Consider the following 20,281-nt stretch of genomic DNA (forward strand, 5'->3'; position numbering starts at 1 on the left):
CTGGTCAAGCCCACGCTGGGAACGGCCCCTACACAGTTTCCTGACCACCCTGCAAAGCCTTGGGAAACCTTGACCCCCTGATATGCAACCTTACCATTGTCAAACCAAGCAGTCCAGAACACTGGCATGTCATCAGGACCGGCCTCTGGTGGTTCTGTGGAGGAGTAACACTATACTCCAAGCTCCTGATGGAATGGATCGGACGATGTGCCCTCGTCACCCCCCTCCAAAAGTCCACAACGATCGTGCTCGATCAAAGACACAGCAACATGACAGCTGATGAAGAACCAAAGTCCACTCGCCGAAGAAAAAGATCCATCTTGGCTGAGCTGCTCACCGACGCAAACTGAGTCCATCCGGCAGCCGAGGAACATTCCTGACAAGGCCAAGCTCATCGACGAAGGTTCTCTACAACTATACCAACTTGGTACAGTCTAAGTACTCTGAGCAACTGCACGCGGTTTCCCTTACGGCTATCTAGAATAGGGAAGCCCTGGACATGCTCCTCGCAGAGAAAGGCGGACTATGCAGCTTCATCAAGCAAACAGGAGAGTGCTGCACCATGGTCCCACTCCACACCGCCAAGAACGGCTCCATCCCCCAGCTCATGGACTGGTTCACCGATTTCAAAGAGAAACTTCACCATAACGAAGGAGTTCCTGAGAATGCTATCCTCAAGTGGTTCCAGGACAAGTTTGGCAGCTGGAGGAACGTCGTCATCTCCGCCATCACTGCAATGGCCTTCATCCTGGTCGTTGTTCTCGTTCTCTCCTGTTGCTGTGTGCCCCTCTGCAAGTTTATCATCAACCGCGTGCTCTCGAACATGGACCAGAAGGTTAGCGCCATGTTCATCGCCCACACCGTCCAGTACGAGTCCGTAGCCCAAGATCACTCAGAGGATATTGACAGCGATATGGACAGTGACAATACGGACAATGTCGTCTAAAACAGTTTTCCCCATTTTGGCCATCCCGACTCTGCAACCCTATGGACTCTCGATAAATAACACCGACGCCGCGATCATAAATCGCTGAAATATGGCGTTCAAAAGAATTCCAGCCTGTATATACACTTGCTCACCATATTATTTCAATGTTTTGTGTTCCATGAAGCCATGGCAATGAGGCTGCTCTCGTCCCTAGTGCTAATGGGGAGGGAATAGGGGAATTTTTTCCTACGTGCTTAGGTTTTTCGCCCCTATCGTGGCATTTTCATAACTCCTGCTAATGGATAATTGACGGGTCTGACACCAACCCCGCTCTCAGGAATGTTTAACTCTGATGAAAGCTGAAAAGTTTTAAACCCACAACAGGAGGGAAATGTGAGATGTGCTTTAATGCTTTTGCACAATAACAGTATTAACAATATTCACAATAATAGTAAATGCAATAATGTGTGTTTAAAACGAGGTGTTATGATTGTTTTCTCTATTCACTTATGCTTTTTAGTGTTTACACAATGGAGTAAAGTTTCTGTTTTCAGTAAATGTCACCATAATGTTTCATTCTGGTTTCTGTTCTCAGTAAATGATACAATCTCGATAAAACAAAACTTACGCATGTGCAGTGAATGCTCTCCAACTCCTTAATAAAAGGCTGGCGCTTCTCAGGGGAGGGTTTAGATAAGCTTGTTGAAGCCACACGGGCTGCATCAATCTTTCTCCTGACGGCCGTCAGTGTTAAAAGCTTTATTTTCGTCTCAAGTCTGATTCTCTCTCCGCCCTCCTCTAGGTCTTTATTATTTTGCTAGATACAAGTAAGTTTAGACCCAACAACTCCCAAACCGCTGCGCAGAAGTAAACCAAACTTCACCCAATAGTGTAATGTATCACAATCTAGTAGTTACATGTGGAAATTTGGTTCTAGGACATTTGATTTGAGCGCAATCCTCAAATTTAGGTCAAAAAAGCCATTTAAGCCTTTTCACAGTGAGATCTACGCGATATGGCTGAGAAATGTAATTTTGATGTTAACTCCCAAACCGCTGCGCAGAAGTCAACCAAACTTCACCCAATAGTGTATTGTATCACAATCTAGTAGTTACATTTGGAAATTTCGTTCTAGGACATTTGGTTTGAGCGCAATCATCAAACTTAATTAAAAAAGTCATTTCAGCCTTTTCACAGTGAGATCTATGCGATATTGCCGAGAAATGTAATTTTGATGTTAACTCCCAAACCGCTGCGCAGAAGTCAATTAAACTTCACCCAATAGTGTATTTTATCACAATCTAGTAGTTACATTTAGAAATTTAGTTCTAGGACATTTGGTTTGAGCGCAATCTTCAAACTTAATTAAAAAAAGTCATTTAAGCCTTTTCACAGTGAGAGCTATGCGATATGGCCGAGAAATGTAATTTTGATGTTCACTCCCAAACCGCTGCGCAGAAGTCAACCAAACTTCACCCAATAGTGTATTGTATCACAATCTAGTAGTTACATGTGGAAATTTGGTTCTAGGACATTTGATTTGAGCGCAATCCTCAAACTTAGGTCAAAAAAGCCATTTAAGCCTTTTCACTGTGAGATCTATGCGATATGGCCGAGAAATGTAATTTTGATGTTAACTCCCAAACCGCTGCGCAGAAGTCAACCAAACTTCACCCAATAGTGTATTTTATCATAATCTAGTAGTTACATTTGGAAATTTAGTTCTAGGACATTTGGTTTGAGCGCAATCTTCAAACTTAATTAAAAAAAGTCATTTAAGCCTTTTCACAGTGAGATCTATGCGATATGGCCGAGAAATGTAATTTTGATGTTAACTCCCAAACCGCTGCGCAGAAGTCAACCAAACTTCACCCAATAGTGTATTTTATCACAATCTAGTAGTTACATTTAGAAATTTAGTTCTAGGACATTTGGTTTGAGCGCAATCTTCAAACTTAATTAAAAAAAGTCATTTAAGCCTTTTCACAGTGAGAGCTATGCGATATGGCCGAGAAATGTAATTTTGATGTTCACTCCCAAACCGCTGCGCAGAAGTCAACCAAACTTCACCCAATAGTGTATTGTATCACAATCTAGTAGTTACATGTGGAAATTTGGTTCTAGGACATTTGATTTGAGCGGAATCCTCAAACTTAGGTCCAAAAAGCCATTTAAGCCTTTTCACAGTGAGATCTATGCGATATGGCCGAGAAATGTAATTTTGATGTTAACTCCCAAACCGCTGCGCAGAAGTCAACCAAACTTCACCCAATAGTGTATTTTATCATAATCTAGTAGTTACATTTGGAAATTTAGTTCTAGGACATTTGGTTTGAGCGCAATCTTCAAACTTAATTTAAAAAAGTCATTTAAGCCTTTTCACAGTGAGATCTATGCGATATGGCTGAGAAATGTAATTTTGATGTTAACTCCCAAACCGCTGCGCAGAAGTCAACCAAACTTCACCCAATAGTGTATTGTATCACAATCTAGTAGTTACATGTGGAAATTTGGTTCTAGGACATTTGATTTGAGCGCAATCCTCAAACTTAGGTCAAAAAAGCCATTTAAGCCTTTTCACAGTGAGATCTATGCGATATGGCTGAGAAATGTAATTTTGATGTTAACTCCCAAACCGCTGCGCCGAAGTCAACCAAACTTCACCCAATAGTGTATTGTATCACAATCTAGTAGTTACATGTGGAAATTTGGTTCTAGGACATTTGATTTGAGCGCAATCCTCAAACTTAGGTCAAAAAAGCCATTTAAGCCTTTGCACTGTGAGATCTATGCGATATGGCCGAGAAATGTAATTTTGATGTTAACTCCCAAACCGCTGCGCAGAAGTCAACCAAACTTCACCCAATAGTGTATTTTATCATAATCTAGTAGTTACATTTGGAAATTTAGTTCTAGGACATTTGGTTTGAGCGCAATCTTCAAACTTAATTAAAAAAAGTCATTTAAGCCTTTTCACAGTGAGATCTACGCGATATGGCCGAGAAATGTAATTTTGATGTTAACTCCCAAACCGCTGCGCAGAAGTCAACCAAACTTCACCCAATAGTGTATTTTATCATAATCTAGTAGTTACATTTGGAAATTTAGTTCTAGGACATTTGGTTTGAGCGCAATCTTCAAACTTAATTAAAAAAAGTCATTTAAGCCTTTTCACAGTGAGATCTACGCGATATGGCCGAGAAATGTAATTTTGATGTTAACTCCCAAACCGCTGCGCAGAAGTCAACCAAACTTCACCCAATAGTGTATTGTATCACAATCTATTAGTTACATTTGGAAATTTCGTTCTAGGACATTTGGTTTGAGCGCAATCATCAAACTTAATTAAAAAAGTCATTTAAGCCTTTTCACAGTGAGATCTATGCGATATGGCCGAGAAATGTAATTTTGATGTTCACTCCCAAACCGCTGCGCAGAAGTCAACCAAACTTCACCCATTAGGGTATTGTATCACAATCTAGTAGTTACATGTGGAAATTTGGTTCTAGGACATTTGATTTGAGCGCAATCCTCAAACTTAGGTCAAAAAAGCCATTTAAGCCTTTTCACAGTGAGATCTATGCGATATGGCCGAGAAATGTAATTTTGATGTTAACTCCCAAACCGCTGCGCAGAAGTAAACCAAACTTCACCCAATAGTGTATTTTATCATAATCTAGTAGTTACATTTGGAAATTTAGTTCTAGGACATTTGGTTTGAGCGCAATCTTCAAACTTAATTAAAAAAAGTCATTTAAGCCTTTTCACAGTGAGATCTATGCGATATTGCCGAGAAATGTAATTTTGATGTTCACTCCCAAACCGCTGCGCAGAAGTCAACCAAACTTCACCCATTAGTGTATTGTATCACAATCTAGTAGTTACATGTGGAAATTTGGTTCTAGGACATTTGATTTGAGCGCAATCCTCAAACTTAGGTCAAAAAAGCCATTTAAGCCTTTTCACAGTGAGATCTATGCGATATGGCCGAGAAATGTAATTTTGATGTTAACTCCCAAACCGCTGCGCAGAAGTCAACCAAACTTCACCCAATAGTGTATTTTATCATAATCTAGTAGTTACATTTGGAAATTTAGTTCTAGGACATTTGGTTTGAGCGCAATCTTCAAACTTAATTAAAAAAAGTCATTTAAGCCTTTTCACAGTGAGATCTACGCGATATGGCCGAGAAATGTAATTTTGATGTTAACTCCCAAACCGCTGCGCAGAAGTAAACCAAACTTCACCCAATAGTGTATTTTATCATAATCTAGTAGTTACATTTGGAAATTTAGTTCTAGGACATTTGGTTTGAGCGCAATCTTCAAACTTAATTTAAAAAAGTCATTTAAGCCTTTTCACAGTGAGATCTATGCGATATGGCTGAGAAATGTAATTTTGATGTTAACTCCCAAACCGCTGCGCAGAAGTCAACCAAACTTCACCCAATAGTGTATTGTATCACAATCTAGTAGTTACATGTGGAAATTTGGTTCTAGGACATTTGATTTGAGCGCAATCCTCAAACTTAGGTCAAAAAAGCCATTTAAGCCTTTTCACAGTGAGATCTATGCGATATGGCTGAGAAATGTAATTTTGATGTTAACTCCCAAACCGCTGCGCCGAAGTCAACCAAACTTCACCCAATAGTGTATTGTATCACAATCTAGTAGTTACATGTGGAAATTTGGTTCTAGGACATTTGATTTGAGCGCAATCCTCAAACTTAGGTCAAAAAAGCCATTTAAGCCTTTTCACTGTGAGATCTATGCGATATGGCCGAGAAATGTAATTTTGATGTTAACTCCCAAACCGCTGCGCAGAAGTCAACCAAACTTCACCCAATAGTGTATTTTATCATAATCTAGTAGTTACATTTGGAAATTTAGTTCTAGGACATTTGGTTTGAGCGCAATCTTCAAACTTAATTAAAAAAAGTCATTTAAGCCTTTTCACAGTGAGATCTACGCGATATGGCCGAGAAATGTAATTTTGATGTTAACTCCCAAACCGCTGCGCAGAAGTCAACCAAACTTCACCCAATAGTGTATTTTATCATAATCTAGTAGTTACATTTGGAAATTTAGTTCTAGGACATTTGGTTTGAGCGCAATCTTCAAACTTAATTAAAAAAAGTCATTTAAGCCTTTTCACAGTGAGATCTACGCGATATGGCCGAGAAATGTAATTTTGATGTTAACTCCCAAACCGCTGCGCAGAAGTCAACCAAACTTCACCCAATAGTGTATTGTATCACAATCTATTAGTTACATTTGGAAATTTCGTTCTAGGACATTTGGTTTGAGCGCAATCCTCAAACTTAGGTCAAAAAAGCCATTTAAGCCTTTTCACAGTGAGATCTATGCGATATGGCCGAGAAATGTAATTTTGATGTTAACTCCCAAACCGCTGCGCAGAAGTAAACCAAACTTCACCCAATAGTGTATTTTATCATAATCTAGTAGTTACATTTGGAAATTTAGTTCTAGGACATTTGGTTTGAGCGCAATCTTCAAACTTAATTAAAAAAAGTCATTTAAGCCTTTTCACAGTGAGATCTATGCGATATTGCCGAGAAATGTAATTTTGATGTTCACTCCCAAACCTCTGCGCAGAAGTCAACCAAACTTCACCCATTAGTGTATTGTATCACAATCTAGTAGTTACATGTGGAAATTTGGTTCTAGGACATTTGATTTGAGCGCAATCCTCAAACTTAGGTCAAAAAAGCCATTTAAGCCTTTTCACTGTGAGATCTATGCGATATGGCCGAGAAATGTAATTTTGATGTTAACTCCCAAACCGCTGCGCAGAAGTCAACCAAACTTCACCCAATAGTGTATTTTATCATAATCTAGTAGTTACATTTGGAAATTTAGTTCTAGGACATTTGGTTTGAGCGCAATCTTCAAACTTAATTAAAAAAAGTCATTTAAGCCTTTTCACAGTGAGATCTACGCGATATGGCCGAGAAATGTAATTTTGATGTTAACTCCCAAACCGCTGCGCAGAAGTCAACCAAACTTCACCCAATAGTGTATTGTATCACAATCTAGTAGTTACATTTGGAAATTTCGTTCTAGGACATTTGGTTTGAGCGCAATCATCAAACTTAATTAAAAAAGTCATTTAAGCCTTTTCACAGTGAGATCTATGCGATATGGCCGAGAAATGTAATTTTGATGTTCACTCCCAAACCGCTGCGCAGAAGTCAACCAAACTTCACCCAATAGTGTATTGTATCACAATCTAGTAGTTACATGTGGAAATTTGGTTTTAGGACATTTGGTTTGAGCGCAATCATCAAACTTAATTAAAAAAGTCATTTCAGCCTTTTCACAGTGAGATCTATGCGATATTGCCGAGAAATGTAATTTTGATGTTAACTCCCAAACCGCTGCGCAGAAGTCAACCAAACTTCACCCAATAGTGTATTTTATCACAATCTAGTAGTTACATTTAGAAATTTAGTTCTAGGACATTTGGTTTGAGCGCAATCTTCAAACATAATTAAAAAAAGTCATTTAAGCCTTTTCACAGTGAGATCTATGCGATATGGCCGAGAAATGTAATTTTGATGTTAACTTCCAAACCGCTGCGCAGAAGTCAAACAAACTTCACCCATTAGGGTATTGTATCACAATCTAGTAGTTACATGTGGAAATTTGGTTCTAGGACATTTGATTTGAGCGCAATCCTCAAACTTAAGTCAAAAAAGCCATTTAAGCCTTTTCACAGTGAGATCTATGCGATATGGCCGAGAAATGTAATTTTGATGTTAACTCCCAAACCGCTGCGCAGAAGTAAACCAAACTTCACCCAATAGTGTATTTTATCATAATCTAGTAGTTACATTTGGAAATTTAGTTCTAGGACATTTGGTTTGAGCGCAATCTTCAAACTTAATTAAAAAAAGTCATTTAAGCCTTTTCACAGTGAGATCTATGCGATATGGCCGAGAAATGTAATTTTGATGTTCACTCCCAAACCGCTGCGCAGAAGTCAACCAAACTTCACCCATTAGTGTATTGTATCACAATCTAGTAGTTACATGTGGAAATTTGGTTCTAGGACATTTGATTTGAGCGCAATCCTCAAACTTAGGTCAAAAAAGCCATTTAAGCCTTTTCACAGTGAGATCTATGCGATATGGCCGAGAAATGTAATTTTGATGTTCACTCTCAAACCGCTGCGCAGAAGTCAACCAAACTTCACCCAATAGTGTATTGTATCACAATCTAGTAGTTACATGTGGAAATTTGGTTCTAGGACATTTGATTTGAGCGCAATCCTCAAATTTAGGTCAAAAAAGCCATTTAAGCCTTTTCACAGTGAGATCTATGCGATATGGCCGAGAAATGTAATTTTGATGTTAACTCCCAAACCGCTGCGCAGAAGTCAACCAAACTTCACCCAATAGTGTATTTTATCACAATCTAGTAGTTACATTTGGAAATTTAGTTTTAGGACATTTGGTTTGAGCGCAATCTTCAAACTTAATTAAAAAAAGTCATTTAAGCCTTTTCACAGTGAGATCTATGCGATATGGCCGAGAAATGTAATTTTGATGTTAACTCCCAAACCGCTGCGCCGAAGTCAACCAAACTTCACCCAATAGTGTATTGTATCACAATCTATTAGTTACATGTGGAAATTTGGTTCTAGGACATTTGATTTGAGCGCAATCCTCAAACTTAGGTCAAAAAAGCCATTTAAGCCTTTTCACAGTGAGATCTATGCGATATGGCCGAGAAATGTAATTTTGATGTTAACTCCCAAACCGCTGCGCAGAAGTAAACCAAACTTCACCCAATAGTGTATTTTATCATAATCTAGTAGTTAAATTTGGAAATTTAGTTCTAGGACATTTGGTTTGAGCGCAATCTTCAAACTTAATTAAAAAAAGTCATTTAAGCCTTTTCACAGTGAGATCTATGCGATATGGCCGAGAATTGTAATTTTGATGTTAACTCCCAAACCGCTGCGCAGAAGTCAACCAAACTTCACCCAATAGTGTATTGTATCACAATCTAGTAGTTACATGTAGAAATTTGGTTCTAGGACATTTGATTTGAGCGCAATCCTCAAACTTAGCTCAAAAAAGCCATTTAAGCCTTTTCACAGTGAGATCTACGCGATATGGCTGAGAAATGTATTTTTGATGTTAACTCCCAAACCGCTGCGCAGAAGTCAACCAAACTTCACCCAATAGTGTATTGTATCACAATCTAGTAGTTACATTTGGAAATTTCGTTCTAGGACATTTGGTTTGAGCGCAATCATCAAATTTAGGTCAAAAAAGCCATTTAAGCCTTTTCACAGTGAGATCTATGCGATATGGCCGAGAAATGTAATTTTGATGTTAACTCCCAAACCGCTGCGCAGAAGTCAACCAAACTTCACCCAATAGTGTATTTTATCACAATCTAGTAGTTACATTTGGAAATTTAGTTTTAGGACATTTGGTTTGAGCGCAATCTTCAAACATAATTAAAAAAAGTCATTTAAGCCTTTTCACAGTGATATCAATGCGATATGGCCGAGAAATGTAATTTTGATGTTCACTCCCAAACCGCTGCGCAGAAGTCAACCAAACTTCACCCATTAGTGTATTGTATCACAATCTAGTAGTTACATGTGGAAATTTGGTTCTAGGACATTTGATTTGAGCGCAATCCTCAAACTTAGGTCAAAAAAGCCATTTAAGCCTTTTCACAGTGAGATCTATGCGATATGTTCGAGAAATGTAATTTTGATGTTAACTCCCAAACCGCTGCGCAGAAGTCAACCAAACTTCACCCAATAGTGTATTTTATCACAATCTAGTAGTTACATTTGGAAATTTAGTTTTAGGACATTTGGTTTGAGCGCAATCTTCAAACTTAATTAAAAAAAGTCATTTAAGCCTTTTCACAGTGAGATCTATGCGATATGGCCGAGAAATGTAAATTTGATGTTAACTCCCAAACCGCTGCGCCGAAGTCAACCAAACTTCACCCAATAGTGTATTGTATCACAATCTAGTAGTTACATGTGGAAATTTGGTTCTAGGACATTTGATTTGAGCGCAATCCTCAAACTTAGGTCAAAAAAGCCATTTAAGCCTTTTCACTGTGAGATCTAAACGATATGGCCGAGAAATGTAATTTTGATGTTAACTCCCAAACCGCTGCGCAGAAGTCAACCAAACTTCACCCAATAGTGTATTTTATCATAATCTAGTAGTTACATTTGGAAATTTAGTTCTAGGACATTTGGTTTGAGCGCAATCTTCAAACTTAATTAAAAAAAGTCATTTAAGCCTTTTCACAGTGAGATCTATGCGATATGGCCGAGAAATGTAATTTTGATGTTAACTCCCAAACCGCTGCGCAGAAGTCAACCAAACTTCACCCAATAGTGTATTGTATCACAATCTAGTAGTTACATTTGGAAATTTCGTTCTAGGACATTTGGTTTGAGCGCAATCATCAAACTTAATTAAAAAAGTCATTTAAGCCTTTTCACAGTGAGATCTATGCGATATGGCTGAGAAATGTAATTTTGATGTTAACTCCCAAACCGCTGCGCCGAAGTCAACCAAACTTCACCCAATAGTGTATTGTATCACAATCTGGTAGTTACATGTGGAAATTTGGTTTTAGGACATTTGATTTGAGCGCAATCCTCAAACTTAGGTCAAAAAAGCCATTTAAGCCTTTTCACAGTGAGATCTATGCGATATGGCCGAGAAATGTAATTTTGATGTTAACTCCCAAACCGCTGCGCAGAAGTCAACCAAACTTCACCCAATAGTGTATTTTATCACAATCTAGTAGTTACATTTGGAAATTTAGTTTTAGGACATTTGGTTTGAGCGCAATCTTCAAACTTAATTAAAAAAAGTCATTTAAGCCTTTTCACAGTGAGATCTATGCGATATGGCTGAGAAATGTAATTTTGATGTTAACTCCCAAACCGCTGCGCAGAAGTCAACCAAACTTCACCCAATAGTGTATTTTATCATAATCTAGTAGTTACATTTGGAAATTTAGTTCTAGGACATTTGGTTTGAGCGCAATCTTCAAACTTAATTAAAAAAAGTCATTTAAGCCTTTTCACAGTGAGATCTACGCGATATGGCCGAGAAATGTAATTTTGATGTTAACTCCCAAACCGCTGCGCAGAAGTCAACCAAACTTCACCCAATAGTGTATTGTATCACAATCTAGTAGTTACATTTGGAAATTTCGTTCTAGGACATTTGGTTTGAGTGCAATCATCAAACTTAATTAAAAAAGTCATTTAAGCCTTTTCACAGTGAGATCTATGCGATATGGCTGAGAAATGTAATTTTGATGTTAACTCCCAAACCGCTGCGCAGAAGTCAACCAAACTTCACCCAATAGTGTATTTTATCATAATCTAGTAGTTACATTTGGAAATTTAGTTTTAGGACATTTGGTTTTAGCGCAATCTTCAAACTTAATTAAAAAAAGTCATTTAAGCCTTTTCACAGTGAGATCTATGCGTTATGGCCGAGAAATGTAATTTTGATGTTCACTCCCAAACCGCTGCGCAGAAGTCAACCAAACTTCACCCATTAGTGTATTGTATCACAATCTAGTAGTTACATGTGGAAATTTGGTTCTAGGACATTTGATTTGAGCGCAATCCTCAAACTTAGGTCAAAAAAGCCATTTAAGCCTTTTCACAGTGAGATCTATGCGATATGGCCGAGAAATGTAATTTTGATGTTAACTCCCAAACCGCTGCGCAGAAGTAAACCAAACTTCACCCAATAGTGTAATGTATCACAATCTAGTAGTTACATGTGGAAATTTGGTTCTAGGACATTTGATTTGAGCGCAATCCTCAAACTTAGGTCAAAAAAGCCATTTAAGCCTTTTCACAGTGAGATCTACGCGATATGGCTGAGAAATGTAATTTTGATGTTAACTCCCAAACCGCTGCGCAGAAGTCAACCAAACTTCACCCAATAGTGTATTGTATCACAATCTAGTAGTTACATTTGGAAATTTCGTTCTAGGACATTTGGTTTGAGCGCAATCATCAAACTTAATTAAAAAAGTCATTTGAGCCTTTTCACAGTGAGATCTATGCGATATTGCCGAGAAATGTAATTTTGATGTTAACTCCCAAACCGCTGCGCAGAAGTCAATTAAACTTCACCCAATAGTGTATTTTATCACAATCTAGTAGTTACATTTCGAAATTTAGTTCTAGGACATTTGGTTTGAGCGCAATCTTCAAACTTAATTAAAAAAAGTCATTTAAGCCTTTTCACAGTGAGAGCTATGCGATATGGCCGAGAAATGTAATTTTGATGTTCACTCCCAAACCGCTGCGCAGAAGTCAACCAAACTTCACCCAATAGTGTATTGTATCACAATCTAGTAGTTACATGTGGAAATTTGGTTCTAGGACATTTGATTTGAGCGCAATCCTCAAACTTAGGTCCAAAAAGCCATTTAAGCCTTTTCACAGTGAGATCTATGCGATATGGCCGAGAAATGTAATTTTGATGTTAACTTCCAAACCGCTGCGCCGAAGTCAACCAAACTTCACCCAATAGTGTATTTTATCACAATCTAGTAGTTACATTTAGAAATTTAGTTCTAGGACATTTGGTTTGAGCGCAATCTTCAAACTTAATTAAAAAAAAGTCATTTAAGCCTTTTCACAGTGAGATCTATGCGATATGGCCGAGAAATGTAATTTTGATGTTAACTCCCAAACCGCTGCGCAGAAGTCAACCAAACTTCACCCAATAGTGTATTGTATCACAATCTAGTAGTTACATGTGGAAATTTGGTTCTAGGACATTTGATTTGAGCGCAATCCTCAAACTTACGTCAAAAAAGCCATTTAAGCCTTTTCACTGTGAGATCTATGCGATATGGCCGAGAAATGTAATTTTGATGTTAACTCCCAAACCGCTGCGCAGAAGTCAACCAAACTTCACCCAATAGTGTATTTTATCATAATCTAGTAGTTACATTTGGAAATGTAGTTCTAGGACATTTGGTTTGAGCGCAATCTTCAAACTTAATTAAAAAAAGTCATTTAAGCCTTTTCACAGTGAGATCTATGCGATATGGCCGAGAAATGTAATTTTGATGTTAACTCCCAAACCGCTGCGCAGAAGTCAACCAAACTTCACCCAATAGTGTATTTTATCACAATCTAGTAGTTACATTTGGAAATGTAGTTCTAGGACATTTGGTTTGAGCGCAATCTTCAAACTTAATTAAAAAAAGTCATTTAAGCCTTTTCACAGTGAGAGCTATGCGATATGGCCGAGAAATGTAATTTTGATGTTAACTCCCAAACCGCTGCGCAGAAGTCAACCAAACTTCACCCAATAGTGTATTGTATCACAATCTAGTAGTTACATGTGGAAATTTGGTTCTAGGACATTTGATTTGAGCGGAATCCTCAAACTTAGGTCCAAAAAGCCATTTAAGCCTTTTCACAGAGAGATCTATGCGATATGGCCGAGAAATATAATTTTGATGTTAACTCCCAAACCGCTGCGCAGAAGTCAACCAAACTTCACCCAATAGTGTATTTTATCATAATCTAGTAGTTACATTTGGAAATTTAGTTCTAGGACATTTGGTTTGAGCGCAATCTTCAAACTTAATTTAAAAAAGTCATTTAAGCCTTTTCACAGTGAGATCTATGCGATATGGCTGAGAAATGTAATTTTGATGTTAACTCCCAAACCGCTGCGCAGAAGTCAACCAAACTTCATCCAATAGTGTATTGTATCACAATCTAGTAGTTACATGTGGAAATTTGGTTCTAGGACATTTGATTTGAGCGCAATCCTCAAACTTAGGTCAAAAAAGCCATTTAAGCCTTTTCACAGTGAGATCTATGCGATATGGCTGAGAAATGTAATTTTGATGTTAACTCCCAAACCGCTGCGCCGAAGTCAACCAAACTTCACCCAATAGTGTATTGTATCACAATCTAGTAGTTACATGTGGAAATTTGGTTCTAGGACATTTGATTTGAGCGCAATCCTCAAACTTAGGTCAAAAAAGCCATTTAAGCCTTTTCACTGTGAGATCTATGCGATATGGCCGAGAAATGTAATTTTGATGTTAACTCCCAAACCGCTGCGCAGAAGTCAACCAAACTTCACCCAATAGTGTATTTTATCATAATCTAGTAGTTACATTTGGAAATTTAGTTCTAGGACATTTGGTTTGAGCGCAATCTTCAAACTTAATTAAAAAAAGTCATTTAAGCCTTTTCACAGTGAGATCTACGCGATATGGCCGAGAAATGTAATTTTGATGTTAACTCCCAAACCGCTGCGCAGAAGTCAACCAAACTTCACCCAATAGTGTATTTTATCATAATCTAGTAGTTACATTTGGAAATTTAGTTCTAGGACATTTGGTTTGAGCGCAATCTTCAAACTTAATTAAAAAAAGTCATTTAAGCCTTTTCACAGTGAGATCTACGCGATATGGCCGAGAAATGTAATTTTGATGTTAACTCCCAAACCGCTGCGCAGAAGTCAAACAAACTTCACCCATTAGGGTATTGTATCACAATCTAGTAGTTACATGTGGAAATTTGGTTCTAGGACATTTGATTTGAGCGCAATCCTCAAACTTAAGTCAAAAAAGCCATTTAAGCCTTTTCACAGTGAGATCTATGCGATATGGCCGAGAAATGTAATTTTGATGTTAACTCCCAAACCGCTGCGCAGAAGTAAACCAAACTTCACCCAATAGTGTATTTTATCATAATCTAGTAGTTACATTTGGAAATTTAGTTCTAGGACATTTGGTTTGAGCGCAATCTTCAAACTTAATTAAAAAAAGTCATTTAAGCCTTTTCACAGTGAGATCTATGCGATATGGCCGAGAAATGTAATTTTGATGTTCACTCCCAAACCGCTGCGCAGAAGTCAACCAAACTTCACCCATTAGTGTATTGTATCACAATCTAGTAGTTACATGTGGAAATTTGGTTCTAGGACATTTGATTTGAGCGCAATCCTCAAACTTAGGTCAAAAAAGCCATTTAAGCCTTTTCACAGTGAGATCTATGCGATATGGCCGAGAAATGTAATTTTGATGTTCACTCTCAAACCGCTGCGCAGAAGTCAACCAAACTTCACCCAATAGTGTATTGTATCACAATCTAGTAGTTACATGTGGAAATTTGGTTCTAGGACATTTGATTTGAGCGCAATCCTCAAATTTAGGTCAAAAAAGCCATTTAAGCCTTTTCACAGTGAGATCTATGCGATATGGCCGAGAAATGTAATTTTGATGTTAACTCCCAAACCGCTGCGCAGAAGTCAACCAAACTTCACCCAATAGTGTATTTTATCACAATCTAGTAGTTACATTTGGAAATTTAGTTTTAGGACATTTGGTTTGAGCGCAATCTTCAAACTTAATTAAAAAAAGTCATTTAAGCCTTTTCACAGTGAGATCTATGCGATATGGCCGAGAAATGTAATTTTGATGTTAACTCCCAAACCGCTGCGCCGAAGTCAACCAAACTTCACCCAATAGTGTATTGTATCACAATCTATTAGTTACATGTGGAAATTTGGTTCTAGGACATTTGATTTGAGCGCAATCCTCAAACTTAGGTCAAAAAAGCCATTTAAGCCTTTTCACAGTGAGATCTATGCGATATGGCCGAGAAATGTAATTTTGATGTTAACTCCCAAACCGCTGCGCAGAAGTAAACCAAACTTCACCCAATAGTGTATTTTATCATAATCTAGTAGTTACATTTGGAAATTTAGTTCTAGGACATTTGGTTTGAGCGCAATCTTCAAACTTAATTAAAAAAAGTCATTTAAGCCTTTTCACAGTGAGATCTATGCGATATGGCCGAGAATTGTAATTTTGATGTTAACTCCCAAACCGCTGCGCAGAAGTCAACCAAACTTCACCCAATAGTGTATTGTATCACAATCTAGTAGTTACATGTAGAAATTTGGTTCTAGGACATTTGATTTGAGCGCAATCCTCAAACTTAGGTCAAAAAAGCCATTTAAGCCTTTTCACAGTGAGATCTACGCGATATGGCTGAGAAATGTATTTTTGATGTCAACTCCCAAACCGCTGCGCAGAAGTCAACCAAACTTCACCCAATAGTGTATTGTATCACAATCTAGTAGTTACATTTGGAAATTTCGTTCTAGGACATTTGGTTTGAGCGCAATCATCAAATTTAGGTCAAAAAAGCCATTTAAGCCTTTTCACAGTGAGATCTATGCGATATGGCCGAGAAATGTAATTTTGATGTTAACTCCCAAACCGCTGCGCAGAAGTCAACCAAACTTCACCCAATAGTGTATTTTATCACAATCTAGTAGTTACATTTGGAAATTTAGTTTTAGGACATTTGGTTTGAGCGCAATCTTCAAACATAATTAAAAAAAGTCATTTAAGCCTTTTCACAGTGATATCAATGCGATATGGCCGAGAAATGTAATTTTGATGTTCACTCCCAAACCGCTGCGCAGAAGTCAACCAAACTTCACCCATTAGTGTATTGTATCACAATCTAGTAGTTACATGTGGAAATTTGGTTCTAGGACATTTGATTTGAGCGCAATCCTCAAACTTAGGTCAAAAAAGCCATTTAAGCCTTTTCACAGTGAGATCTATGCGATATGTTCGAGAAATGTAATTTTGATGTTAACTCCCAAACCGCTGCGCAGAAGTCAACCAAACTTCACCCAATAGTGTATTTTATCACAATCTAGTAGTTACATTTGGAAATTTAGTTTTAGGACATTTGGTTTGAGCGCAATCTTCAAACTTAATTAAAAAAAGTCATTTAAGCCTTTTCACAGTGAGATCTATGCGATATGGCCGAGAAATGTAAATTTGATGTTAACTCCCAAACCGCTGCGCCGAAGTCAACCAAACTTCACCCAATAGTGTATTGTATCACAATCTAGTAGTTACATGTGGAAATTTGGTTCTAGGACATTTGATTTGAGCGCAATCCTAAAACTTAGGTCAAAAAAGCCATTTAAGCCTTTTCACTGTGAGATCTAAACGATATGGCCGAGAAATGTAATTTTGATGTTAACTCCCAAACCGCTGCGCAGAAGTCAACCAAACTTCACCCAATAGTGTATTTTATCATAATCTAGTAGTTACATTTGGAAATTTAGTTCTAGGACATTTGGTTTGAGCGCAATCTTCAAACTTAATTAAAAAAAGTCATTTAAGCCTTTTCACAGTGAGATCTATGCGATATGGCCGAGAAATGTAATTTTGATGTTAACTCCCAAACCGCTGCGCAGAAGTCAACCAAACTTCACCCAATAGTGTATTGTATCACAATCTAGTAGTTACATTTGGAAATTTCGTTCTAGGACATTTGGTTTGAGCGCAATCATCAAACTTAATTAAAAAAGTCATTTAAGCCTTTTCACAGTGAGATCTATGCGATATGGCTGAGAAATGTAATTTTGATGTTAACTCCCAAACCGCTGCGCCGAAGTCAACCAAACTTCACCCAATAGTGTATTGTATCACAATCTGGTAGTTACATGTGGAAATTTGGTTCTAGGACATTTGATTTGAGCGCAATCCTCAAACTTAGGTCAAAAAAGCCATTTAAGCCTTTTCACAGTGAGATCTATGCGATATGGCCGAGAAATGTAATTTTGATGTTAACTCCCAAACCGCTGCGCAGAAGTCAACCAAACTTCACCCAATAGTGTATTTTATCACAATCTAGTAGTTACATTTGGAAATTTAGTTTTAGGACATTTGGTTTGAGCGCAATCTTCAAACTTAATTAAAAAAAGTCATTTAAGCCTTTTCACAGTGAGATCTATGCGATATGGCTGAGAAATGTAATTTTGATGTTAACTCCCAAACCGCTGCGCAGAAGTCAACCAAACTTCACCCAATAGTGTATTTTATCATAATCTAGTAGTTACATTTGGAAATTTAGTTCTAGGACATTTGGTTTGAGCGCAATCTTCAAACTTAATTAAAAAAAGTCATTTAAGCCTTTTCACAGTGAGATCTACGCGATATGGCCGAGAAATGTAATTTTGATGTTAACTCCCAAACCGCTGCGCAGAAGTCAACCAAACTTCACCCAATAGTGTATTGTATCACAATCTAGTAGTTACATTTGGAAATTTCGTTCTAGGACATTTGGTTTGAGTGCAATCATCAAACTTAATTAAAAAAGTCATTTAAGCCTTTTCACAGTGAGATCTATGCGATATGGCTGAGAAATGTAATTTTGATGTTAACTCCCAAACCGCTGCGCCGAAGTCAACCAAACTTCACCCAATAGTGTATTGTATCACAATCTGGTAGTTACATGTGGAAATTTGGTTCTAGGACATTTGATTTGAGCGCAATCCTCAAACTTAGGTCAAAAAAGCCATTTAAGCCTTTTCACAGTGAGATCTATGCGATATGGCCGAGAAATGTAATTTTGATGTTAACTCCCAAACCGCTGCGCAGATGTCAACCAAACTTCACCCAATAGTGTATTTTATCATAATCTAGTAGTTACATTTGGAAATTTAGTTCTAGGACATTTGGTTTGAGCGCAATCTTCAAACTTAATTAAAAAAAGTCATTTAAGCCTTTTCACAGTGAGATCTATGCGATATGGCCGAGAATTGTAATTTTGATGTTAACTCCCAAACCGCTGCGCAGAAGTCAACCAAACTTCACCCAATAGTGTATTGTATCACAATCTAGTAGTTACATGTGGAAATTTGGTTCTAGGACATTTGATTTGAGCGCAATCCTCAAACTTAGGTCAAAAAAGCCATTTAAGCCTTTTCACAGTGAGATCTATGCGATATGGCCGAGAAATGTAATTTTGATGTTAACTCCCAAACCGCTGCGCAGAAGTCAACCAAACTTCACCCAATAGTGTATTTTATCACAATCTAGTAGTTACATTTGGAAATTTGGTTCTAGGACATTTGGTTTGAGCACAATCATCAAACTTAATTAAAAAAGTCATTTAAGCCTTTTCACAGTGAGATCTATGCGATATGGCCGAGAAATGTAATTTTGATGTTCACTCCCAAACCGCTGCGCAGAAGTCAACCAAACTTCACCCAATAGTGTATTGTATCACAATCTAGTAGTTACATTTGGAAATTTCGTTCTAGGACATTTGGTTTGAGCACAATCATCAAACTTAATTAAAAAAGTCATTTAAGCCTTTTCACAGTGAGATCTATGCGATATGGCCGAGAAATGTAATTTTGATGTTCACTCCCAAACCGCTGCGCAGAAGTCAACCAAACTTCACCCATTAGGGTATTGTATCACAATCTAGTAGTTACATGTGGAAATTTGGTTCTAGGACATTTGATTTGAGCGCAATCCTCAAACTTAGGTCAAAAAAGCCATTTAAGCCTTTTCACAGTGAGATCTATGCGATATGGCCGAGAAATGTAATTTTGATGTTAACTCCCAAACCGCTGCGCAGAAGTAAACCAAACTTCACCCAATAGTGTATTTTATCATAATCTAGTAGTTACATTTGAAAATTTGGTTCTAGGACATTTGATTTGAGCGCAATCCTCAAACTTAGGTCAAAAAAGCCATTTAAGCCTTTTCACAGTGAGATCTATGCGATATGTTCGAGAAATGTAATTTTGATGTTAACTCCCAAACCGCTGCGCAGAAGTCAACCAAACTTCACCCAATAGTGTATTTTATCACAATCTAGTAGTTACATTTGGAAATTTAGTTTTAGGACATTTGGTTTGAGCGCAATCTTCAAACTTAATTAAAAAAAGTCATTTAAGCCTTTTCACAGTGAGATCTATGCGTTATGGCCGAGAAATGTAATTTTGATGTTAACTCCCAAACCGCTGCGCCGAAGTCAACCAAACTTCACCCAATAGTGTATTGTATCACAATCTAGTAGTTACATGTGGAAATTTGGTTCTAGGACATTTGATTTGAGCGCAATCCTCAAACTTAGGTCAAAAAAGCCATTTAAGCCTTTTCACAGTGAGATCTATGCGATATGGCCGAGAAATGTAATTTTGATGTTAACTCCCAAACCGCTGCGCAGAAGTAAACCAAACTTCACCCAATAGTGTATTTTATCATAATCTAGTAGTTACATTTGGAAATTTAGTTCTAGGACATTTGGTTTGAGCGCAATCTTCAAACTTAATTAAAAAAAGTCATTTAAGCCTTTTCACAGTGAGATCTATGCGATATGGCCGAGAATTGTAATTTTGATGTTAACTCCCAAACCGCTGCGCAGAAGTCAACCAAACTTCACCCAATAGTGTATTGTATCACAATCTAGTAGTTACATGTAGAAATTTGGTTCTAGGACATTTGATTT

Source organism: Corythoichthys intestinalis, chromosome 13, assembly GCF_030265065.1.
Source record: "Corythoichthys intestinalis isolate RoL2023-P3 chromosome 13, ASM3026506v1, whole genome shotgun sequence".
NCBI lineage: Eukaryota > Metazoa > Chordata > Actinopteri > Syngnathiformes > Syngnathidae > Corythoichthys > Corythoichthys intestinalis.